At 42.6% G+C, this 26,271-nt stretch overlaps 1 protein-coding gene across 3 annotated transcripts in view; it reads left to right on the top strand.

Annotated features, from left to right (window-relative positions):
* Positions 1-26,271, top strand: part of TSPAN7 (tetraspanin 7) — a 231,418-nt gene that overhangs the window by 116,406 nt on the left and 88,741 nt on the right. The gene's annotated exons all lie outside the window — the stretch shown is intronic.

The following is a 26,271-nucleotide window of genomic DNA, read 5'->3' as shown; positions in this document are numbered from 1 at the left end:
ATATTTATTGTATGATAAGAAAGTAGATAAAGCTTTTAAGAATCATGTGTTGAGAATTTCTCTTCATGTGTCTGGAAAAATATTATTATAAGTTAAATTATAAAATTCCTATATGGGCAAGTCCTCAGCATGCAGTAGAGAATATAAATATAGAACAGGAACAAGAAATGATTACTTATAAAGATCTTTTATACAATGAGAGGAGAAATTTACAACTAAAATCTTTGGATACATTAAAAGAAGAAGGGAGGAATTATACTTGGTTTCAATATGGACAGTTAAAGGCTAGATGGAAAGAAGATCAGAAAATTGGTATTATTCAAAATGAAGAAAATTTGGTTAAACAAATTAGAAATCAAACCCAGGGGCATATAAAGAGATTGTATACTGTGTTGATAGAAATAGATTCTGAAAGAGATTTAATAAAGGATTGTATGATAAAATGGGCACAGAATATTCAAGAACCAATAATGTTGGAAACATGGGAAAAAATTTGGGTTAGAAATGTTAAATTTACGCAAGCGCAGAATTTAAGGGAAATTTTTTATAAGATGTTTTATAGATGGCATTTAGATCCTAAGAAATTATCATGTATGTATCCAGATATGCAAGCGAAATGTTGGAGATGTAATTGTGATGATGCTACATATTTTCATGTATGGTGGACTTGTAAGAAAATTAAGTCTTTCTGGATAAGAATCTGGTGGATTATGCAGAATGTTCTGAAGAAGAAGATAAAGTTCCTACCACAATTTTTCCTTTTGGGAATAACAACGGACTGTACAGTGATTGAGACTAAGTTGATTTTGAACTTAATAACAGCAGCAAGACTGTTGATTGGACAATATTGGAAGAAAAAAGAATTACCCACAATAGAAGAATGGATATTGAAAGTTTCCAATTTGGCTGAGATGGCTAAAATCTCAGCCTTCTTGAAAGACAGTACTCAAGAAAAATATTTAAATGAATGGAAGAACTGGATTGATTATATTCAAAATAGATATCAGATTAAGAAATTTCGGATTGCCTTTGAATGAAGGATGTTGTTTTTGATTTTAATGGAAGAAGTCAGGTTATGTGAGAGAGAAGGATTATAATTGTGTTAGATTTTAAAATTTTAATGTATGACTGTTTGTTTAATGAACTATACCTTGTGTTTGCTCCGGGAAGTCCGGGGGGGGGAGGGGGGCTTTGGGGGGAGGGGGGGAATTTAATTGTTGTTGTAAAACTTTTTCAATTAAAAAAAAAAAAGAAGAAGCATGGGAAACTCTGAAAAATGCAATCATAAAAGTCCAGTCCAGCACAATACCACTGAAAAAGAAAAATGAAATCCAAGAAAAACTAGTATGGTTGCATAAAGATCTCTCTGATAAATTGAAAGACAAAAAGGACAAGCACAAAAAATGGGAAGAGGGACACTTAACTGTGATGACCTGGGACATGGCATGAAAGCAGCACAGCCATAGAACAGGTCTAACTCCCCTTTATTGCTCTAACTTTGCCCCCAAACATCCCCACGATTACTACAAGTCCTAGAGTAAGCTCTCACATGCACCTTCAACAGCCTCTAGCTGCGAGTAATTCAGTAAGCAAGGTTAGCAACACAGTAACTAATGCCAGCAGTCCAGTAAGCAAGGTTAGCAAAATAGTAACCAGAGCCAGAAGTTCAGTGAAGTAGGCAAATCGGGCAAGCCCCACAAGACAAAGTGCAATAATCTCCAGATATTGGCAAGTGCACAAGGCTCCACAGATTCAACGCTTGTTCCCGACAAATGCCCCTCCCACCAGCATCTCCTTACATCTCAGTTTGCATGTGTGCCTTGTGAAGGGGGCGGGGCATCTCGTAGACAGCTCAGTCTGCATTCTCACTTTCTTCTCTTTTTATATTATTTATTTATTTATTTGTTTATTTGTTTATTTATTTTGTCACAACAGTATATATAAGCATAAGCATTTATTTATTTATTTATTTATTTATTAGATTTCTAGACCGCCCTTCTCCCGAAGGACTCAGGGCGGTGTACAGCCTTATTAAAACACATAGGTACACAATAAATTTAAAATACATTTAAAATGAAATACTTAACCAGCCAATTTAAAACTAAAACGGTCAAAAGGAGGGGCGGGAGGACCCCCTACAAGGGCGTGCCGAGGAGTTTAACGGTTATCTATACGACAAAATCGTTCAGCTTCGGGACGGATTGGATCAAAATTGGGTAGATCCAGGCGAGGGTTCTGAGGCCCGTCTTGTTGAGGTGGTTTGGGATGACTTTGATCCCGTGACTCCCGAGGACATGGACAGATTGCTGGGTAGGCTGAACGCCACCACATGTTTACTGGATCCGTGCCCCTCCTGGTTAGTACTGGCTACTCAGGAGGTGACACGAGGCTGGCTCCAGGGGATTACAAATGCTTCTCTGCGGGAGGGGGTCTTTCCCGCGGCCTTGAAAGAGGCGGTGGTGAGACCCCTCCTCAAGAAGCCTTCCCTGGACCCAGCTGTTTTAGGGAACTATCGCCAGCCTCCAATCTTCGCTTCACGGCGAAGGTTGTAGAGAGTGTGGTGGCATGTCAGCTACCCCAGTACCTGGATGAAGCTGTCTATCTAGACCCGTTCCAGTCCGGCTTCCGGCCCGGATACAGCACTGAGACAGCTTTGGTCGCGTTGGTGGATGACCTCTGGAGGGCCAGGGATAGGGGTTGTTCCCCTGCCCTGGTCCTGTTGGATCTTTCATCGGCTTTTGATACCATCGACCATGGTATCCTGCTGCGCCGGTTGGAGGGGTTGGGAGTGGGAGGCACCGTTTATCGGTGGTTCTCCTCCTACCTCTCTGACCGGACGCAGACGGTGTTGACAGGGGGGCAGAGATCGACTCCAAGGTGCCTCATGTGTGGGGTGCCGCAGGGGTCGATTCTCTCACCCCTCCTGTTCAACATCTATATGAAGCCGCTGGGTGAGATCATCAGTGGCTTTGGGGTGAGATACCAACTGTACGCTGATGATACTCAGCTGTACTTTTCCACCCCGGGCCACCCCAGTGAAGCTGTCGAAGTGCTGTCCCGGTGTCTGGAAGCCATACAAGTCTGGATGGGGAGGAACAGGCTCAAACTTAATCCCTCCAAGACGGAGTGGCTGTGGATGCCGGCACCTCGGTACAGTCAGCTGCAGATGCGGCTGTCTGTCAGGGGTGAATCATTGGCCCCGATGGAGAAGGTACGCAACTTGGGCGTGCTCCTGGATGGTCGGTTGTCCTTTGAAGACCATTTGACGACCGTCTCCAGGAGAGCTTTTTATCAGGTTCGCCTGATCCGCCAGTTGCGTCCCTTCCTGGACTGGGATGCCTTATGCACAGTCACTCATGCTCTCGTTACCTCTCGCCTTGACTACTGCAATGCTCTCTACATGGGGCTCCCCTTGAAGAGCACCCGGAGACTTCAGCTAGTTCAGAACGCGGCTGCGCGGGTTATTGAGGGAGCGGTTCGGAGCTCCCACATAACACCTATCCTGCGCAGACTGCACTGGCTACCTGTTGTTTTCTGGGTGCGCTTCAAGGTATTGGTTACCACCTTTAAAGCGCTCCATGGCTTAGGACCGGGCTATCTACGGGACCGTCTACTGCCGGCCTCTATCTCCCATCGTCCGGTACGTTCCCACAGAGAGGGACTCCTCAGGGTGCCGTCAGCCAAACAGTGTCGACTGGCGGCCCCCAGGGGGAGGGCCTTCTCTGTGGGGGCTCCGACCCTGTGGAACGAACTTCCCCTCGGACTTCGACAATTACCTGACCTTAGGACCTTTCGCCGCGAACTTAAAACTTATTTATTTCGTATGGCTGGACTAGCCTGATTTTTATCTTTATTTGATGGGTTTTTAAAGTTTTGTGATTTTATGGGGGAGTATGTTATTTTAACATTTGGGCATTTAAATTAGTTTTTTAAGGGATGTTTTTAATTATTGTGTTTATTTGTATTTTATCTGCCTGTTCACCGCCCTGAATCCTTCGGGAGAAGGGCGGTATACAAATTAAAATATTATTATTATTATTATTATTATTATTATTAAAAGACCGATATGAAACCCTAAAATATAAAATTATAAATAGATTAATACAATTTAAAATTCAATTAAAATTAAGTTAAACTAAAATATTAAATTAAAATAATATATAGGCTAGTCCCGCCCGATTGAATAGCAGAGTCTTCAGTTCCCGCTTGAAGGTATGGAGGTCGGGAAGTTGGCGTAACCCTGGAGGTAACTCATTCCATAGGGTCGGTGCTGCCACAGAGAAGGCTCTCCCCCTGGGGGTCACCAGCCGGCACTGTTTGGCTGATGGCACCCAAAGCAGGCCCACTCTGTGGGAGCGCACAGGTCATTGGGAGGCTATCGGTGGCAGAAGGCGGTCTCGTAAAGCGTGAAGTAACTATATAATATATAAGCATATATATGAGTTTAAGTATGAAATAACTATATAAATTGGATATAATGAAAGGAAACAATAGGACAGGAATGGTAGGCACGTTTGTGCTCTTATGCACGCCCCTTAAAGACCTCTTAGGAATGGGATGAAGTCAACAGTAGACAGTTTTTGGTTAAAGTTTTGGGGATTTTGAGTAGATACCACAGAGTCTGGTAGTGTGTTCCAAGCATTAATAACTCTGTTACTGAAGTCATATTTTCTGCAATTAAGATTAAAGCGGTTACCACTAAGTTTAAATCTATTGTTTGCTCTTGTATTGTTGTGATTGAAGCTGAAGTAATCCTCAACAGGAAGGACATTGCAATAGATGATTCTATGAGTTAAACATAGATCCTGTCGAAGGCGGCCAAGTTCTAAGTTTTCTAAACCCAAGATTTCAAGTCTGGTGATATAAGGTATTTTGTTATATTCAGAGGAGTGGAGAACTCTTCTTGTAAAATATTTCTGGACATGTTCAATTGTATTGAACTTATAATCATTTCAGCACCACACAACCACAAGATTGCCATTTGCAACCTTCTCTGCTAACCACCCCAGAAAGTCAATGCTGATGCTGACAGGGAAGTCACAAGTTTCTGGGTAAATGAAATATTAATAGGATAGGATAGGATAGGATGGCGATGGCGATAGAACGGAATGGCATGGCATGGCATGGCATGGAATAGGGATAGGATAGGATAGGATAGGATAGGATAGAATAGAATAGAATAGAATAGAATAGAATAGAATAGTTGCAAGAGACCTTGAAGGTCTTCTAGTCCAACCCCCGCTTAGGCAGGAAACCCTAAACCACTTCAGACAGATGGTTATCCAACATCTTCTTAAAAATTTCCGGTGTTGGAGCATTCACAACTTCTGGAGGCAAGTTGTCCCACTGATTAATTGTTCTGTCAGGAAATTTCTCCTTAGCTCCAAGTTGCTTCTCTCCTTGATTAGTTTCCACCCATTGCCTCTTGTCCTACCCTCAGATGCCTCTGTCCCATCTGCACACCCTCTTCTTGCCTCTCTGTGCTTATGCTACTCTGGACAGTTGTACAGCCCCACACATCCCCATGACCCATGTTGTACCTTCACTCACCTTCCCTGACCTGTGCTGCAACGTTGGTCAGTCATTCTTTTTCAGTCCTAGGAAGGAGACTGTGACAAACCACTTCCAAAAAGCCTTGATGAGAAAACTGTGGAGGCAAATCTAGGCAACCACTAGGAGTTAAAAACTAATTCAAAGGCCAAAAAAACCTCCTCCCATGTGAGCTGCTTTAGTTTTTACAGGTAGTCTTCATGTTACGAATGGAATGGAGCCTGCCCACTCCATTTGTAACCTAAGAATTCGGAGTGAATCTTGTATTTTGAACAGGATCACTTACTCCTTTCACCCACACATTCTCTAATCGAATGTGTAGTTCGTTAGTGCACATGAGGTATTTCAGGGTGAGAAAGGCCATGGGGCACCCAGTGATGGAACAGGCTACATTTTTAATACTACCCAAGGCCGAACTTCCAGTAGTGAGGTCACGCTGGTGCGGAGCAAGCAGACGGGGTTCCATCCAGTTTGCCCAAATTTTTATGTTTTTTGAGGCCCGTAGGGTGAAATTGGCTCTTGGAGGGAGCAACAGTATAGAGCGGATACCTCAGAGTTGGCAGTGAGGGGTGCAGTCTCTCGAAAAAATAAGCGGAACCCTCTGATCAGACGTGAAAGAATTCGTCCTTTATGGCAGATCCGGAGGCATGATGACCTGACTGTTCAAATGGAGTAGGAAGAAAAAAGTGGGTTTTTTCGTGTAAGCGACTGCCAGTGAGGGCTCCTGGATTAGGGCTGAAAGGAAAAAGGGGAGCAGTGTGCTCCTTCCCATATTTGGGTAGACCAGATTGCTTCGATAGGAAAAAAAACCCACTTAGTCTTTCCTCTGGTACAGCTGACAAAGCGAGGAGGAGAACCTATGGCTTAGAGGTTAATACATCTGCTTAATATGCAAGCAAGCCCAAGTTCGAATCCCAGAGAGGTATGACTAGCTGATGGGAGTTAAATAGCTTGAAACAGATCTATACTAGTCTCCCTTTATTTCTTTGTCAGTAAATATAAATTTAACACAAAATAGTTTGTCATGTAAGCGACTGCCTGTGAGGGCTCCTGGATTGGGGCTGAAAGACGAAAGGGAAGCAGTATGCTCCCTCCCATATTTCTTTGTCAGTAAATATAAATTTAACACTATATATAATATTATATTAAACTGATTTTAAAGAAGAATATATGTAGAATATAGTAAAAGATACTATGTATTTAAAGAGGTACATAAAAGTATAGAATAATAGACCATAAATTGAAATTATGAAATATGAATTGATACCGATAATTGAAAACTCTAAAAATGGAAATGTATTTTTAAAACTAAAAAAGGTTGAATAAAGACATTAAAAAAAACAAAACACAACTACCCAAGGCCTCCCTGATCCACTGAAATATCTCATTCTCCCCACAATTGTTCTCCCCAACCTGCCATGCCGGCTCACTTACCATGTGAAGATCTAGCAAGCTATCTCCTCTGAAGTCTCAGCCACAAGTGCCCCTCTGCAGCTCCATTTTGGTGTGCGCAAGCTTCGCCCAGCACTTTGCTGGCCGAAATGGAGCTCTGTTTTGGTATCTGTAAGCCTTGCCTGGCATTTTCCCGCCAAAACAGAGCATTGGAGGGGGTGGGGCTGCCCCACTGAAGTGCCATTTGGGGCAGCAAAATGCCAGGTGAGGCCTGCACAGGCCAAAATGGAGAGTTGGAGGGGCGGGCCTGCCCCTCTGAAGCTCTGTTTTGGCTGCTCTCCGTTTTGCAGAGTGGAGGGGAATAGGTTGGACAAATGTTGCAGAGCTTCTGAGGTTCATAAGGGCGAACAACTTCCATGGTGCTGCAATATTGGTAGTTTTGGGATTTGTTTGTTACACGTGTTTATCGTGTAACTTTGAACATTCACTAAGGGAACACTCGTAACCTGGGGATTACCTGTCTTTTCCTATTGATTCCAATTTGGCTTTTAGCATCCATCTACAGCCTGCTGTGCTCTCTGCTGCTGCTATTCACAGGTCCCTCTATCCCTCTAATGCTAAGGATAGAACCAATAAAAAGTACAGTAGCATTTACTCACCTTGGTCCATGCAGGTTGGGGAATTCTAGGAATTGAAGTCCACACTTCTTAAAAATGCCAAGATTGAGAAGCACTGAGTGATCCATGCAAATACGTATCCTACAATACAGGGAAGGAGGAAACTGTATCTATTAGCTGACTTAAAGCTAATGGCTATTTCCACAGCTGAAAATCTGTAAAGTTATAGTTGCATGACTATCAGGCAGGCAGTCTCTTTATGCAGTCTCAGTGCATTGCTTGTTGAATAGTAATAATAATGATGATGATGATGATGATGATGATGATGATGATGATGATGATGTTAATGATATCAGAGTTGGAAGGGACCTTGGAGGTCTTCTAGTCCAACTCCCTGCCCAGGCAGGAAACCCTACATCATTTCAGACAAATGGCTAGCCAACATTTTCTTAAAAATTTCCAGTTTTGGAGCATTTACAACTTCTGCAGGCAAGTTGTTCCACTGATTAATTGTTCTAACTGTCAGGAAATTTCTCCTTGGTTCTAGGTTGCTTCTCTCCTTGATTAGTTTCCACCCATTGCTTCTTGTTCTACCCTCAGGTGCTTTGGAGAATAGTTTGACTCCCTCTTCTTTGTGGCAACCTCTGAGATATTGGAACACTGCTATCATGTCTCCCCTAGTCCTTCTTTTCATTAAACTAGGCATATCGAGTTCCTGCAACCGTTCTTCATATGTTTTAGCCTCCAGTCCCCTAATCATCTTTGTTGCTCTTCTCTACACTCTTTCTAGAGTCTCAACATCCTTTTACATCGTGGCGACCAAAACTGAATGCAATATTCCAAGTGTGGCCTTACCAAGGCATTATAAAGTGGTATTAACACTTCACGTGATCTTGATTCTATCCTTCTGTTTATGCAGCCCAGAATTGTGTTGGCTTTTTTGGCAGCTGCTGCACACTGCTGGCTCATATCTAAATGGTTGTCCACTAGGACTCCAAGATCCCTCTCACAGTTACTACTATTGAGCAAGGTACCACATATACGGTACCTGTGCATTTTGTTTTTTTGGCCTAAATGTAGAACCTTACTTTTTTCACTGTTGAATTTCATTTTGTTAGATAATGCCCAATGTTCAAGTCTGTCAAGATTTTCTGTATCTTGAGCCTATCTTCTGGAGTGTTGGCTATTTCTGCCAGCTTGGTGTCATCTGCAAATTTGATGAGTTCCCCATCTATCCCCTAATTGTAATTGTTCATATTCCAGTGGCTTAAAATTAAGGGAAAAAATAAATAACTTTCAAAATAGCATATAACCCCAAAAGAAGCAAATGAAACAGCACTCACTTTTATTTTGCTGCAGAACGTGGAAATATAACCAGGGCTTAATGCCGGTAGCAAAAATCCCTAGCCCCGCCCCCTGCCTCTGCTGAGCCATGCCATCATCAGAGGTTTTTTTTTTTAACTTTTAAAAGCAGTTTTTCCTGCTTTTAAAAGCCGAAAACATAACTTTAAAGGTTAAAAAAAAGCCTTTGGTGATCCTGCGGCTCGGCTAGGATCGTCAGAACACTTTAATAAATAAAATTTATTAAATAAATTGTAAATAAAAAGGTTTTAAAAGGTTCCTCTGGCGATCACAGCTGAGTTCCTCATCACCAGAACCTTAAAAAACACGTTTTCTACAAGCTCTTCGGCCAAAGAGTTTGTTAAAGCAATTATTTTAAGAGGTTCTGGGCTGTGATGAGGGAACTTCAGCTGGGATCATCAGAGGAGCTTTTAAAATCTTTTTTTCCTCTGGCGATCCCAGACGTGTTGCCTGATCATCACAGGCTTTTAAAATCATTTTTAACAACCTCTTACAATAGACCTCACCCATGCCCACCCAATCCCCCCTCCCTACTTACCTAATTACTGTTCCTTTCGGGCTGGCAAAGCCATGTTTTACTTCAGTTGCATCAGCTAGCAACTGAATCTGCCTGCCTGCAATCCATCTCCTCAGTGAGCAACTCAATCTGCCTGGTTTGCTGGCTGAGGAACTCTGGGAATTGAAGTCCACAAACCTTAAAATTACTAAGGTTGGAGACCCCTGATCTAAAAAATATAAATAAAATAAAATAATAAAATAAAATATTTGTGCAGCTTTCTAAGATTTGGTGTGTTTCTGTAGTGTTTCACTCTAACTACACAAACACACAAAATCTCACAAAGGTGTACGTGGCATTTTGTGTGTGTGTGTGTGTGTGTGTGTGAGTGAGTGAGTCGTGTTGTGTTGTGTGTAAGTAAAGTGTGAAAATTGGTTTTTGAGTTTTTTGTGGCTGTGTGAGGTTCCTGCTTGTTGCAGGGGCCATTTTGGGTGAAGTGCAGCTGCTTTTACATTGTGTGTGAGTCAGTTGTGTTTTGTTGTGTGTGTGTAAAGTGTGAAAGTTGGTTTTTGGTACCTCTTATTGTTTTGTATACTTTGTTTATTATTTTTATTATTTATTGTTATTGGCCAGGTCCATCCAGTCATCTGACCACCAAGCCATGGCCACCAATTAAGCCACGCCCACAGAATCGGTAGGGAAAATTTTAGATTTCACCCCTGGATAAATGCATTCGGTATAGTTGTGAAACTTCTGTTGATGAGAGGGGGGGAATCTTTATTGCAAACAGTTAAATGAAAATTTAAGATAAGCCCTTAGCATTTATTCTTTATTTCTAATTTCTTTTTTTTTCTCTCTCTCTCCCCCCCTTCCCATCTTTCATGTTCTCTGAAACTGTTTGCTTACAGATGTTTCATTACCAAACTAGTAACATAACTACTGCTAGTGAATCTTTCTTTTCTATTAGTACTTTTTCTACAACCCAGTTATCCTATTCTGTTAGAAGCAAATTTACAAGAGGATCATCTAGGGCGGGTGTCAGGAACACACGGCTCTGGGGGCCACATGCAGTTCTTTTGTCCCCCTGCTGTGGCTCCCTGTCAGCTGAACCCACCACTGACTGGCCCTGCCCCTCGCCCTCCTCTCCCAGTCACTGCACACCTGGCCTGAGAACGTAAGGATGATGGCGGGGATGGAGACTTGCTCCATGTCGTAATGGGCTCCAGGAGGAGGGGGGACGCCATCTCCTCATTGTGAAGCACTGGGCAATTTAACTGTGCTGTGTAAGGTGCTGTGAGAGCAGCAATAGCAGTGGCGTTGGCCGCAGCTGGGCCAGGCCAATTTCTCGGGGGTGGAGAGCATGTAAAGTGTCTCCCTGAGCACCAAGATGCACGCAACATCTTTGAGGCAGAAGAGGAGAGGAGAGGAGGCAAGTACAGGGGTGCTTTGCTACCACTCTGGAATACAACCAGGCCAGGCGAGGAGTGATTGGGAGGGGAGGGCAAAAGAGCTTCATTTATCTGGGAACCTGAAATGACTCTTGATTTAAAATATTTGGTAAAAGCATCCAAAGAACAACATCAGCAAAAAACAACAACAACAACAACCCACCAACCCTTGCCTGTTTTTGGAAATGGTTCAAGAGGGAACACAAACACAACACATAAGAGAAAGAGATGAAAGAGAGAGAGAGGCAGAGAAAGAGAGAAATGGGAGAGAGAGACAGGGAGAAAGATACAGAGAGAGAGAGGTACCTATTTCCCACAGAAAAGAAAACACTGGGAACCACAAAACCTGGGTACACCTAGCGGGTGTATGTGTGTCATGTGACTGGGTGGGCATCAGTGACATCAAAATGGCCATGCCCATTGTGGCTTCCAGTATTTTCTGTGAGAAACGGGTCCAAATGGCTCTGAGTGTTTAAGGTTGCAGACCCCTGATCTAGGGTGAATTTGAAGATTGATTGTAAGGAAGGATCAAAGCACAACAGTTTACCCAAAAATCCTTGCTTTCTCAGAAAGTGCTATTTTGATCTTCCTATATTATTTTGTTACTATTTCAGAACAATGTTTCATTTGGCAATTGGCAGGAATACAGGAGCAGTTCTTCTTAAGGTAAAAGGAAAGAAAAGAAATACTAAATTAGAAAAAAATTCAAGACCAGAAAACCCACCCCCCCATTACTAAAAAGATGGTTCAGCAGTGGAAAGAAGGATGGAAGGAGCAGTTGCTTACTCTTGTTGATCACTTTTGTTGTTAATAAGAAAATTCCATTGACTATAAGAGTCTTTTTTGTGTGCGCTGTTACTCCCAGCAAGGCAGAATTTTGTCACAAAGCTGGAACTTTCTTTTTTAGAATAGAATAGAATAGAATACAATAGAATAGAATAGAATAGAATTTTTTATTGGCCAAGTGTGATTGGACACACATGGAATTTGTCTTGGTCCATTTGCTCTCAACTGTAAGTTTAGCTGGACATACAGACCAGGGACCATATCTATCTTTATCTTAAAAGATCCTGTAAGCATTCCTAGGATAAGCAGAACCTGCTATATCTCAAGTATACAAGAAGATGATTTCCATGGTTTTAGAGAAGGGAAGAGAAGCAATTTTTGCTGATGTTGCTGACACTTCTATAATAAAGGGGTTGTTTAATGGAGAATAGGATCTCTATTTTAGCTTGATGAACACTTTGCTGTTTCAAGATGTTGGATTATGACTGGCATCCCCTTTCCCTTTTGAGCCTAACAACAGCTTCCAGTTAACATAGCTCCTCCTTCGATTGAGGATCTTGGATCTGAGCCTGTGACCAGTATGTTCTCTATAATCTCAGTGTGTGGAAACTGAGTCAACCATTCCTCTTAAAAATGACATTTACAGATGTGAGGTTAAGAGTAGTGGTGGTACAATACATGGGTTTATTTGAAAACAGTGCACAACACCTACACACAGTGAATGCTACTTTAGTTACCATGACATTTCAGGATAGCCAGTGTTAACTGCAAACAATAGCCAAGTGTCATCACTACTATAAAGAACACTGGATTTGGACTGAGCACAGTTCTCAGAAGCATTATATTTTTGTTTTTATGAATGACACTTGGCCTAATTAGGTCCAGGCTCAGAGTCCAAAAATGATTTGTAACAGCCAACAAGAAAACAAGAAATGTAGCTATAGTAGCTCTGTGGAATATTTTTTTCTCTTTTCATAAACCTAATGAAAATCTAACATCCTGTACAATAGAAGCATCATCATGATTCTTTCTGAAAATTAAATTCTTCAGAGCAAACCTAGCACAGCAATTCTCTTTATTTCAAAATTTAACATGGATCAAACAGTGAAACCATTTTTCAGTTTGTGAAAAGAACCTATTTCATATCTTTAATTTTCTGCAGCACCTCCGTTTTACAAACAGAGGTATATTTTGTTTTTATCTTAATTCCAGTCCCCCTTTTTTTCTTTTTGATGTAGAAAGAGGAATTGGGAGACTTTCAGAGAAAGATGCAAAAAATAAAAATATTGAAGGAAGTCAAATGGAAGTAGAAATTTCTGACTTGTCAAATCTTCCTGTTGCTTTTAAATCTACATATAATTGAAATGAGATGATTTTGGCTTTTTGCCCAAGGCAGGACTAGGACAAAGGATCTTCTGGTTATCAGCTTGGTATACTATCCCTAACCGCTACACCAAGCAGGTTTCCAATTTAATTGCAACCACTACCATCATAGTAAATAATAATAATCCCAGGTGTTTGGGAAAAACTAGATAGGTAAATAAAAATGCCAAATCCAGTTTAAACTTCTGGCTGACGCATAATAATAATAAAAAGGAAAAACAATTTGAATGTAGCTTAGGTTGATTAAAAGAAGGCATTCAACTCCCTGCAATGTGATTGGATAATCAGCTACCTGGAAATAAGAGGAATATGTAGAAAAATCATAAGTTTTATGCAAAGATCAGTGACACAATGGAAGAAACAGTTGCTGATCATGGTGATAAAATGGGAGAGGTTAATCTCGAGAGGAATCTTTCAGAGAGATTCAATAATATTGAACAGGTCAGAGCTATCAAACATAAAAAACATATAACTTTATATTGTGATGACTGGAACTGCTTCCAATCTGATAATCACAATACAAAGAAGATGCTAAGACCCTAGAAATTGTACAGAGAAGAACAACAAAGATGATAAGGGGTCTGGAGGCTAAATTGTATGATAAACAATTGTGGGAGCTTGGCAGTGGTGGGATTCAAGTCATTTAAAAACCGGTTTTCTGCCCTGATGATTTCTTCCAACAACCAGTTTGCCAAACTGCTCAGGAAGTTAACAACCGGTTCTCCCGAAGTGGTGCAAAGTGGCTGAATCCCACCACTGGAGCTTGGTATATCTAGCCCAGGGATGTCAAATTCGATTTCATTGAGGGCCGCATCAGGATTGTGTTTGACCTCTGGAGGCTGGGGTGGGCATGGCCAGAATGGGCAGCTCAACATCACTTGTGTTGGGGGCGCCTGTGGTGGCCCGAGCACTCTGCCAGTGAAAATGGGCTCCCAAGCTCTGTTTTTGACTGCCACAGCCTCCTGCAACCCTCTGTCAGTAAAAACAGAGCTCCGTTTGACCTCCATTTTCACTGGCAAAAGTACTATAGGCCAGTCCTTCACTGTTTCCAGGGCGGCCCTGAGGACCAGATCTAAGTACCCTGCAGGCCGGATCTGGCCCCGGAGCCTTGAGTTTGACACCCCTAGTCTAGCCTATTGATAACAAGGATTAGGGATGGCCCCAAAGGTGCTGTTCAAATGGCAACTGGACTTTCTTGGTTTTTTTCTTGAAAATGTTTCATTTCTCATCCAAAAGAAATTCTGAAAGGGTTTTTTTTTTTCCAAAGAAAAATACCAAGGAAGTCCAGTTGCCTTTTGAACAGCACCTTTGGGACATCCATGACCTGAATGACTGAGAATTTCCATATACAATTAGGGATGACATGGTAGCTATTTACTAGTACTTTGAGGAGTTGTCATAGAGAAGAGGGGATCAACTTATTCTCCAGAGCACCAGAGAACAGGACAAGAAGTAATCCATGGAACTTATTAAAGACAGTGTTAAGCTGGGGCAATGAAGAAGCAGGAGACCAGTGAGTGACAACAGCTCTTTAGTTTATAGTGAACCCAGCGAAAGACAACAGGCAAAAACCCCTCTTTAAATACTATTTCGGCTGAGGCTCCAACCAATCAGCAACGTGCTAGTTCCCGCCCAAACTTCCCTCCAAAAGTTTAAATACATTACACTCCTTCCCTCCCAGAACGCATTGTACCCATATTTACATAAAATTTGCATGTTATTTTTCCACGTAGTCACGCAGGTAGACAGGGCGTCTCCTAACTCTTTCTGACCTGCGCAATTCATTCTCTGGGAATGAGTCGAGCTGGTCGGAGGGACTGTTTGTTCCTCCCAGCTCCTCCTCTGGGCCGTCCGGCCCTGGATTATTGGCAGAGTCGTCCCTGCTGTCTTCAGGAGGAACCGGTTGGCGTCGCTGGACTTCATCGGATTCAGATAAGTCCTCCGCTCACCTCGGGTTTGAGTCAGTTGTAGATTCAAACATTTGGTAGTCAGGGCCTGGCTGTTTGGTTTCTGTATTACTTGGTATTCGTTTTCTTAGCTGGTCTATGTGGCGTCTCCAAACCTGGCCATCCTCCATGTCTACTACATATGATTTCGGCCCGGTTATGCCTAGAATTGTCCCTTTTAACCATGTTGGGCCCTCGCTATAGTTGTGTGCCCATACCGGGTCACCCGCTGACATCTCCCTAGTTTTTTCTTGGATACCCCTGTACCCATCTGGGGTGTAGGTTGGGTTTAGTCGGTCTAATGGTCACCTGAGTTTCCTGCCCATCAATAGCTCCGCTGGGCTGCGGCCAGTTGTCACACAGGTGGTTCTATGTTGGACTGCCAAGAAGGTATCGATTTTGGTTTGCCAATTGCCTGGACTTATCCTAGATAGCGCTTCCTTGGCGCTCCGAACGAAACGTTCTGCAAGTCCGTTCGTTGCCGGGTGGAAAGGCGCCGAGAGGACATGTCTGATGCCCTCTCCTGCTAAGTACCCCTCAAACTGGTTTGCCGTGAATTGCGGGCCGTTGTCGGAGACTAGGGTGTCAGGCAGGCCGTGTGTTACGAATAGATGCCTCAGGACTGTGATTACTGCTTCGGCCGTCGTGGTTTCCATGAGGATGATTTCTAACCATTTTGAGTAAGCATCTACTACAATTAATGGTATCCTGCTGCGCCGGTTGGAGGGATTGGGAGTGGGAGGCACCGTTTATCGGTGGTTCTCCTCCTATCTCTCCGACCGGTCGCAGACGGTGTTGACAGGGAGGCAGAGGTTGTCCTTGAGGGGCCTCACTTGTGGGGTACCTCAGGGGTCGATTCTCTCGCCTACCCTGTTCAACATCTATATGAAGCCGCTGGGTGAGGTCATCAGTGGTTTCGGGGTGAGTTATCATCTGTACGCTGATGATACTCAGCTGTACTTTTCCACCCCGGACCACCCCAACGAAGCAGTCGAAGTGCTGTCCCGGTGCCTGGAAGCCGTACGGGTCTGGATGGGGAGAAACAGACTCAAGCTCAATCCCTCCAAGACGGGGTGGCTGTGGATGCCGGCACCCCGGTACAGTCAGCTGCTTCTGCAGCTGACTGTTGGGGGCGAGTTAGTGGCCCCAAAGGAGGTGGTTCGCAACTTGGGCGTCCTCCTGGATGGTCGGCTGTCCTTTGATGAACATCTGGCGGCCGTCACCAGGAGGGCCTTTTACCAAGTTCGCTTGGTTCGCCAGTTCTTTCTTGACCGGGATGCCTTATGCCTTTCTTGACCTTCTGCCTTTCTTGACCTTCCTTGACCGGGATGCCTTATGCACAGTCACTCACGCTCTGGTTACGTCTCGGCTGGATTATTGCAATGCTCTCTACATGGGGCTGCCCTTGAGGTGCACCCGGAGGCTGCAGTTAGTCCAGAATGCAGCTGCGCGAGTGGTAATGGGAGCTGCTCGTGGCTCCCATGTAACACCACTGCTCCGTAGTCTGCACTGGCTTCCTGTAGTCTTTCGGGTGCGCTTCAAGATCCTGGTTACCACCTTTAAAGCGCTCCATGGCTTAGGACCCAGGTACTTACGAGACCGCCTGCTGTTACCTTATGCCTCCCATCGACCCGTACGCTCCCACAGAGAGGGCCTTCTCAGGGTGCCGTCCGCCAAACAATGTCGGCTGGCGGCCCCCAGGAGTAGGGCCTTCTCTGTGGGAGCACCGACGCTCTGGAACGAACTCCCCCCTGGCTTACGTCAAGTGCCTGATCTTCGGACCTTTCGTCGTGAGCTAAAAACATATTTATTCATTCAGGCAGGACTGGCATAAATAGTGGATTTTAAATTGGGGTTTTAGTAATATTTTAAATTTTTAAATCTTTTAATTATCGGCCATTTATTTATTTATTTATTTATTTATTTATTCAAATTTATATACCGCCCTATCTCCCGAAGGACTCAGGGCAGTGTACAGGCATTTAAAAGACATATAAATACAATATAAAACAATTAAAAAACTGATTCTAAAAAGCCCGTAAATTTAGAATTAAAATATCAAATAAAACCCAATTTAAAACCAATAATTTAAAATCTAGCTCAGCCCTGCACAATTAAATAAATACGTTTTATTTAGTAATAGTTTCTTTTAATTTCTTTTAATTGTATATACTCTGTATTTTATTTCGGCTGTACACCGCCCTGAGTCCTTCGGGAGAAGGGCGGTATAAAAATTTAATAAAATAAATAAAATAAATAAATAAATAAATAAATTAAAAAGGTCTGCCCATGGAATGGCCCAGCAAAATCTATGTGAATCCTGGACCATGGCCCCTGGGGTTTCTCCCACTCTCTAGTTGGGGCTGTAGGGGGTAGTGGCCTTGACTCTTGGCAGGATTGGCATTTCCCTACCTTGTCGCTAATGTCCTTATCCATTAGGGGCCACCATACATAACTTCTCGCCAAACTCTTCATTCTCACAATCCCCGGGTGGCCCACATGCAACAATTCTAACACATTTCCGCGTAATTTTTCTGGGATAACCACTCTATCCCCCCACAACAGACACCCCCCTTGAACCGACAGTTCCGATCGTTTTTTCGCATAGTCTTTGAAACGCTCGCCCGGCGCAGCGGGCCATCCCCTTTGTACCCAACCGATTACAGTCCTTATTGTAATGTCCCTGTACGATGCCCTAGCCACTTCCTTAGATGTGACTGGGCCTGAGTCCAAAGAGTCAATGAGCAAGACGGGTGTCCCCGGGGTCGGGTCTTTGATAGTTTCTGGTAAAGGGCACCTGCTAAGAGCGTCCGCATGCCCTAAGTCTTTTCCCGGGCGATGGAGCAGTTTTTTAGAGTATGCTGCCAGGAAGATAGTCCATCGGGTCAGCCTGGGTGAAAGTGCAATGGGCATTGGGCGGTCGCCCGCTAGGAGTCCCAGTAGGGGTCTATGGTCCGTGACAATCTCGAAATCTCGCCCGAATAAGTATTCGTGGAATTTCTTCACCCCGGAGACTATAGCCAATGCCTCCCTATCTAGCTGGCTGTAATTCCTTTCAGCTGAGGACATTGTTCGGGAATAATACGCTATAGGGGCTTCTGTTCCATTCGGTAACCTATGGCTGAGCACAGCCCCCACTCCGTAGGGAGAAGCATCGCAAACTAGTACTAGTGGCAACGTGCCATTGTACTGGATGAGGAGGCTATCGCTGGACAAAAGGTTTTTTACCCCCTCAAATGCCTTAGCCTCCACTCTGCCCCAGGACCAAACAGCTTTCTTTGCTAGTAATTTATGTAGCGGTTCGGCTATTGTTGCCTTATTCTTTAAAATACCGATAGAAATTAACAAGCCCTAAGAATGCTTGTAATTCCGTTTTATTTTTGGGAGCTGGAGCCTTCCTGATGGCCCGTACCTTGCTCTCGGTGGGGTGGATCCCTTTCCTGTCTATTCGGTATCCCAGGAACTCTACTGACTCTACCCCAATTTGGCATTTGTTAAGCTTAACCTTAAGCCCAGCAGACCTGAAAATGCCCAATACCTTCCTTAGTTTTACCCCTAGTTCATCTAAGTTTTCTGCCGATACCAATACATCGTCGAAGTATGGTACCACCCCGGGTAGACCCTGTAACAGTCGTTCCATTAGGTTTTGGAACAGCCCTGGAGCCACACTAACTCCGAACTGGAGTCGCGTGCATTTGAAAGCACCGCGGTGCGTGACAATTATCTGTGCCTCAGCTGTGCTGCTATCTACAGGTAGTTGCTGGTAGGCTTGAGCCAAATCGAGTTTGGCGAAAACCTGCCCTTGTCCTAACGAGTGCACTAAGTGTTGCACTACCGGGACGGGGTATGCGCTTTTCTGCAATGCTTTGTTAAGCGTTGCCTTGTAGTCAGCACAAATCTGGACCGATCCGTCCAGTTTGACTGGGGTCACTATGGGTGTCTCCCATTTTGCATGGTCGACAGGGACTAGTATTCCCTGGCTTACTAGTTTGTCTAACTCCCGGTCAATCTTGGGCTTTAGGGCGAATGGGACCCTCCTAGCCTTTAACCGGATAGGGGCAATTTGTGGGTCTAAGTTGAACGAAATAGGGGTCCCCACGTACTTGCCCAGGCAGTCCTTGAAGACGTCCTCGAGCTCCTTCAGTAGTTCATCCTTGAGGTTGACGTCGTTTCTGTAGACCCCGGTCACTCCCATGCCCAAAGCTCGGAACCAGTCCAGCCCTAGCAAACTCGGTAGAGTTCCATCTACTACGGTGATTGGCAGGGTCTTCTTGTGCTGTCCATACTTGACTTGGACGGACGTGACCCCTCGAACAGGGATCCGATTTCCCTGGTAGTCTTGCACTCTTAGCTTCTGGGTTTGTAGCTGGCACTTAGCGATGGCTGGCAAGTCTCTCACGATGGTGTCCCAGGACATAATTGTGATTGATGAGCCTGTGTCTACTTCCATTTGGCACGGTACCCCTTCAATGTAAGTTTTGGTAAAAATCTTCTTTTCTAGTCGTGTCGATGCGTGGCCCACTCTCACAGTGGTCTGATTTAACTTTGCGCCCTTTTTGAATGGACCAATCCCCGGCCGCTTCATTGCTCTGGCGCTCTGATTGGTCAGTTTGAATTTTTGGCGGGAAGGTAGGGGGGCTCGACAGGCCTGAGCTATGTGTCCTTTCTTTTCGCACCGCCGACAAACCGCGTCTTTGAACCTACAGTTTTGTCGTTGGTGTTGGCCCCCACAACTCACGCACTCGTCCTGGTCACCTCTCTCCGGCCTCCCGGTGTGGAAAACCTCTTCCTCTTCCTCACCTTCTGATTCGGCCTGGACTTCCTCGCTGTGGACCGGTGTTGTTTTCGCTCCGGCACCCTGCGCGTTCGGCTTTTGCAAGGTTTCCGCCGCTTTGGTGGACATCTCGTGAGCTCTGGCCTCGTCCAAGGCTATTGCCAAAGTCAGGTTGCTCTTAGACAGCAGCCGCCTTTGCAGTCTGATGTCCCTGACCCCACAAATGAGTTGTTCGAGTAATGAGTCCTCCAAATCTCTGTACTCACAGTGGTTCGCGGCTTTCCTCAACGCGGCCATGTACACGCTTATCGATTCGCCCTCTCGCTGTACCCGTTGCCTCAACTCGAACCGTTGGACGAACTTTGAGGGTACCGGTGCGTAGTGCGCTCGAAGTGTTGTTTGTAGTGTTTGCCACGGTACCGATTGTACCGGCGTTGGCTCTGAAAATGACTCCGCGGTATCGAAAACCTCTGGACCGCAGTGGCTTAGGAAGTACGCTCGCTTCCGATTGTCCGAGACTCCTTGGAGTTCGTTCGCCTCGAGGAAACACTCAAAACGAGCCATGTACGACCCCCATTTCTCCTTGGCTGGGTCAAATGGCGCTGGCGGCGTGTAGCTGGACATCGCTAACTATCCGCCCTTGGAACTGGCTGGGTTCGCGAATTCCTTTGCTCCTTCAGCTCTTTTCCCAATCTCACTGCCTCAATATCCCACCTTCGTCGCCAATGTTAAGTTCGGGCAATGAAGAGGCAGGAGACCAGTGAGTGACAACAGCTCTTTAGTTTATAGTGAACCCAGCGAAAGACAACAGGCAAAAACCCCTCTTTAAATACTATTTCGGCTGAGGCTCCAACCAATCAGCAACGTGCTATTTCCTGCCCAAACTTCCCTCCAAAAGTTTAAATACATTACAGACAGGTCCACCCTAGAACTAAGGAGAAATTTGCTGACAGTGAGAACAATCTATCAATGGAAAATCTTGCTTCATGGAGCTGTGGATCCTCCATTGCTGGAGGTTTTCAAAAATAGACTTGTTTTAAGCAAGATGGTATAAAGTTTCCTGTCTTGAGTAGAGGGTTGGACTAGAAGACCTTCAAGATCTCTTCTATATGATTCTACATTATATTTTCTAAATATATAATGTTATATATTTATATAATAAATATAGAACTGCAGAAAAAACAATGACTACCAACCTGCCTTCTCTTAAGGACCTGTATACTGCACGAGTCAAAATAAGAATTCTGCTGAAAATGAAATACAGCAGTTGTATGAGAAAGGCAGAACAACATAATAGATATAGCACAATTCCCAGAATATTTTCTCAGATCACATTTTCAACTTCATGCAGATATTGAAATAAATTTATTTTATCTACCCAGCATGAAGGTCTTTTTAATACATGGAGACCACTGTGATGACTTTTTTTTTAATTGAAAAAGTTTTACAATTTTTCCCCCTTTCCCCTCCCCTTTCCCCACTCTCCCTCCTTCCCAAACCCCTCCCCTCCCCGACTTCCCGGAACAAACACAAGGTATAGTAAAAATAAAGCAAACATATACTAAAAATTTTTCCTTCCTAACTAAATTATAATCCTACAATCCTCATCAATTCCTAACTTCCCCCAAAACAATCAAAAATAATACATCCTAATCATTCAAAGGCAGTCTGATAACTCTTAATCTGATATCTGTTTTGAATATAGTCAATCCATTTTTTCCATTCACTTAAATAACTTTCTTGTGTATTGTCTTTCAAAAAGGCTGAGATTTTTGCCATCTCAGCCAAATTGGCAACTTTCAATATCCATTCTCCTATTGTAGGTACTTCTTTTTTCTTCCAATACTGTCCTATTAGTAATCTTGCCACTGTTATTAAATTTAAAATCAACTTAGTCTCAATTACTGTACAGTCCGTGATAATTCCCAGCAAAAAAACTTGCAGCAGGAACTTTATCTTCTTTTTCAGAACATTTTGTAGAATCCACCAAATTCTTATCCAAAAAGCCTTAATATTTTTGCAAGTCCACCAAATATGAAAATATGCAGTATCATCACAATTACATCTCCAACATTTTGCTTGCATATCTGGATCTATACACGATAATTTCTTAGGATCTAAATGCCATCTGTAAAACATTTTATAAAAATTTTCCCTTAAATTCTGTGCCTGTGTAAATTTAACATTTCTAACCCAATTTTTTTCCCAAGTTTCCAATAATATTGGCTCCTGAAAATGTTGTGCCCACTTTATCATACAGTCCTTTACCAAATCCCTTTCAGAGTCTATTTCAAGTAACACATTATACAATCTCTTTATATGTTCCTGAGATTGATTTCTAATTTGCTTTACCAAATTTTCCTCATTCTGGACTATACCAATTTTCTGATCTTCCTTCCATCTAGCACGTAATTGCCCGTATTGGAACCAAGTATAATTTTTCCCTTCTTTTTGTAATATGTGCAAAGATTTTAATTGCAAACTACCGCTTTCAGTATACAAAAGATCTTTATATGTAGTCGTTTCCTGAGACTGTTCTAAATTTATGTTTTCTATTGTATGTCTAGGACTTGCCCACATGGGAACCTTATAATTTAATTTAATTTTTTAAACTGAGATAGACATTTCAGAATTCAAATGAACATTTTTTTGCAAATCAGTGTTGAGGTTTAGAATAAAACAAGATTGAATTTAAGATTTCCATTCCTTTGTTGTAAAATTGAACAGATTCCACAATTCAGTATATCCAAATAAAATTTTCTGCTTAATAAGAATTGCTGTTCTTGATTCAGTTGAAAGATATATTTCATTCTATCCTACAAAACTGTGGAGGTAGACTTCAGCAATTGTTTTTAATGGTAGGGTAAATTTGGAATCCTGGAAACTACAAGAGAAATTGAGATTGCTTTGAATAATTTGAAACACTTTTTCTCAGGTTTCTTGCCATCTTGGCTGATTTGCCATTTATAAGAAAAGCTGCTAACAGACACCTTCTGTCTCTTGATTATTCATGCCAATGCTTCCTTCCATGTTTTTCAGCTTCCTTAAAATTTCTCATAGCTAGAAACTGGTTCAGAAAATTTCCGCTATTCCATTAAACACAGTGAAAAAAGTACAAGACGATGTACATCTAGATCAGTGTGTTTTCTTCACATTTTTTGAGATGGGGGAAAGTTTATCCATATAAAAAGGGCTGCCCACAAACTGCCTTTTATCACACCTCAACAATGAGGGTGATACTGTTGCTGTCCTCACAGAATGCCAGAGGATATTTTCTGTGCAATATCTGTTAGATTTCAGCTTTCTTTTCCTTCTACCCAGTGTCACCTTCTGGCAGCAAAACCCAGCATTAACTCTTGTCTTGAACATAGAACAACTACTTGAGTTCCAGCTATCATTTTGATTATTTATTTATTTATTTAGTCAAATACATATTTAGTCAAATAAATATGATTAATAAATATTAGATAATATATATAAGCATGAATTGAATACATAAAACGAATACAAATAGAATATTAGGATAGGGACGGTAGGCACGCTGGTGCTCTTATGCACGCCCCTTACAGACCCCTTAGGAATGGGGTGAGGTCAACAGCAGACAGTCTTAGGTTAAAGTTTTGGGGGTTTTGGGATGAAATCACAGAGTCAGGTAGTGCATTCCAGGTATTGACCACTCTGTTGCTGAAGTCATATTTTCTGCAATCGAGTTTGGAGCGGTTCACTTTAAGTTTGTATCTATTGTGTGCTCGTGTATTGTTGTGGTTGAAGCTGACGTAGTCATTGACAGGTAGGACATTGTGGCAGATAATTTTATGAGCTACGCTTAGGTTATACTGAAGGTGGCATAGTTCTAAGTTTTCTAGGCCCAGAATTTCAAGTCTGGTGGCATAAGGTATTTTGTTCTGAGCAGAGGAGTGGCGGACTCTTCTTGTGAAATATTTCTGGACACGCTCAATTGTATTAATGTCTGATATGCAGTGTGGGTTCCAGACAGATGATCTGTATTCGAGAATTGTTTTAAGCAAATGTTTTGTATGCTCTGGTTAGTAGTGTGATATTACTGGAGAAGAAGCTATGCAAGATTAGGTTTACAACTCTTAATGCCTTTTTGGCGATGTTGTTACAGTGGGCTTTGGCACTTAGATCATTTGATATGAGTACTCCAAGGTCCTTGACAGAGTGAGGGTCATCTATAAAGTTGTGTCCACTCAATTTGTATTTTGTATTGTGATTCTTTTTGCCAATGTGTAAGACAGAGCATTTGTTGGTTGAGATTTGGAGTTGCCAATTATTTGATCATTCCGACACAAAGTCAAGGTCCTTTTGAAGGGTAACAGCATTTTCAGTGGTGTTAAATAGTTTTACATCATCGGAGAACAGAGCACAGTTGCTTATAAGATCGCAAAGGTCGTTTATGTATAGTATGAAGAGTGTTGGTACTAGAATGCTGCCTTGGGGGACACCGCTATTAACAGGTGCAGGATTTGATAGGGTGCTCCCTATTTTGACTACTTGTTGTCTGTTTGTTAGAGAGTAGGTTGTTTGTTTCTAGGTGGAGGGTAATGGATTGGTTAACGATTGATTTCATGACTTTGCAGGGGGCGCAGCATAAAGAGATTGGTCTGTAATTTTCAACTAGCCTGGGTTCTCCCTTTCTGAAGATAGGGATGACCATGGCTAGTGACCATAGGTTGGGTAGGGAGCTGGTCCTGAAAGATTTTTCAAATATTATGCTTAGGGGTTCTGCTGTAGCAGTGGAAAGCTTTTTTAAATAGTATGCACATAGTCCATCATGTCTGATAGATAGAGATGGTTTTAGTCTGTGTAGTGCCTTTTCAACATTATCTTCTGTGAAATCTATTTGTGTTAGATCGTTGTAGTTATTAGTGGTACGATTAGGGAATGTTGGGCATGAGCTGAACAATGTGTTAAAGAGATTTGCTTTAACTGCTTCATCATTGGATTCTTTACTGTTAGGTCCTTTTAGGGGTGGGATGGATCTTGAGTCTTTAACTTTGTTGTTTACAAAATTATAGAAGATGCAGTTGGATTTCATGTGCAGAAGGGTTTCTTGTTTGATGTGGTAATTGGTGCATTCAGTCTTTATTTGGTGGCATATATTTTTGTAAAGTTAGCTACATAGCCAGTTTTGTTTTTTCTCCAGAGGGATTTTTTATTGGATTGGAGCTTTCTTATTGATATAGGTAATTTGTTTTTCCTGGTTTTGCTGGTGATTAGTGGTACATATAGTTTAATAATTCTATTGACTTTGAGCAAGAAAATGTTATAATGGTCTTTGGCAGTGTTACAGTCAGAGAATAGAATTTGCCAATCAAGAGATGAGAGGTCGGTGTCTATGAGATCATAGTTGGCTTTTTTAAAATTGTAGTTGGGTATACCATTATTATGGAGATTTTTGTAAGGGTGTATATTGAGACAAAAATCAATTATGCTGTGGTCAGTGTTGGAAAAGGGTTCTTCTATTTGTAGTCCATAAATTGAGTTTAAGCTGTTGCAGAAGATGAGGTTGAGGCAGTTGTTGAGTCTAGTGTTGTTAGTTACTAGTTGATCTAGACCTAGATCAGTAACAGCATTGTGTAGGGTTGTATGGATGGGTTCAGTTGTACATTTGTTTATTGTCCAATTAATAAGAGGTAGGTTGAGGTCACCAAGAAAAATGAGAGGGTATGGGCAGGAGGCTGCCCACATTAGTAGTGAAGTTAACTTGTTCGCATGTGCGATGTCATAGTCAGGGGCTCTGTAACATAGTAAGAAGCCAAGTGTGGTGTTTAAGGACAGTTTGCAGACAATTGTTTCTGGAAGAGCGAGTTCATATGTAACTTGAATATTTTTTAGGTTTAGTGACTTTTTGATAACTACTCACGATCAGACCAGTAAACATGATAGTCTCTTACTGTGATAATGGAGTCAGGGAGGGATGTGTTTAGCCATGTTTCACAGATAAATATAATGTCAAATGTAGCAGTATTTAATAAGAGGAGTTTGGCCATTTTGTTTACGATGCTTCTTTCGTTTATTAATTTGCATTTAAGGCCAGTAGTAGTTGGTATTGAGGAAGTAAGGGGTGTGCGTAACTAATTTTGGATGATGGATGGTTGGATGTTTTGGGTAATGGAGGGTTGGATGTTGGGGAATTGATTGTGGGACTTTTTATGCAGTCAGCGTGGTAGTTGATGTATAGGTTAGAGTCACCTTGGTTTTGGTGACTTTTGAGTTCTGCGCGGAGTTCACGGGAGCGGATCCATTGCAGTAGGGATAGGTCAGGCCGTGATTGAACTTTGTTGGGGTTAGGGTTAGAGCTGGCAATTGAATTTATAGTATAAATGAACTTAAGTTTGCTGGCCTCATTTTTGCAAATGACTCTACAGTCATCAGGGGAGATGGTTGGTGTATGATCTATTATATAGATACTTTGCCTTATCTCTTCCTTCTGTGTTGATTTTTGGGAGAAGTTGGACTCCTGGGAAAAGGACTGTTTCTCTTACAGTGATTG

The sequence above is a fragment of the Ahaetulla prasina genome, chromosome 5 (assembly GCF_028640845.1).
Source record: "Ahaetulla prasina isolate Xishuangbanna chromosome 5, ASM2864084v1, whole genome shotgun sequence".
NCBI classification, from domain to species: Eukaryota; Metazoa; Chordata; class Lepidosauria; order Squamata; family Colubridae; genus Ahaetulla; species Ahaetulla prasina.
The sequence above is the reverse complement of the archived record's forward strand: the minus strand, read 5'-3'. Positions and strand labels throughout refer to the sequence as shown.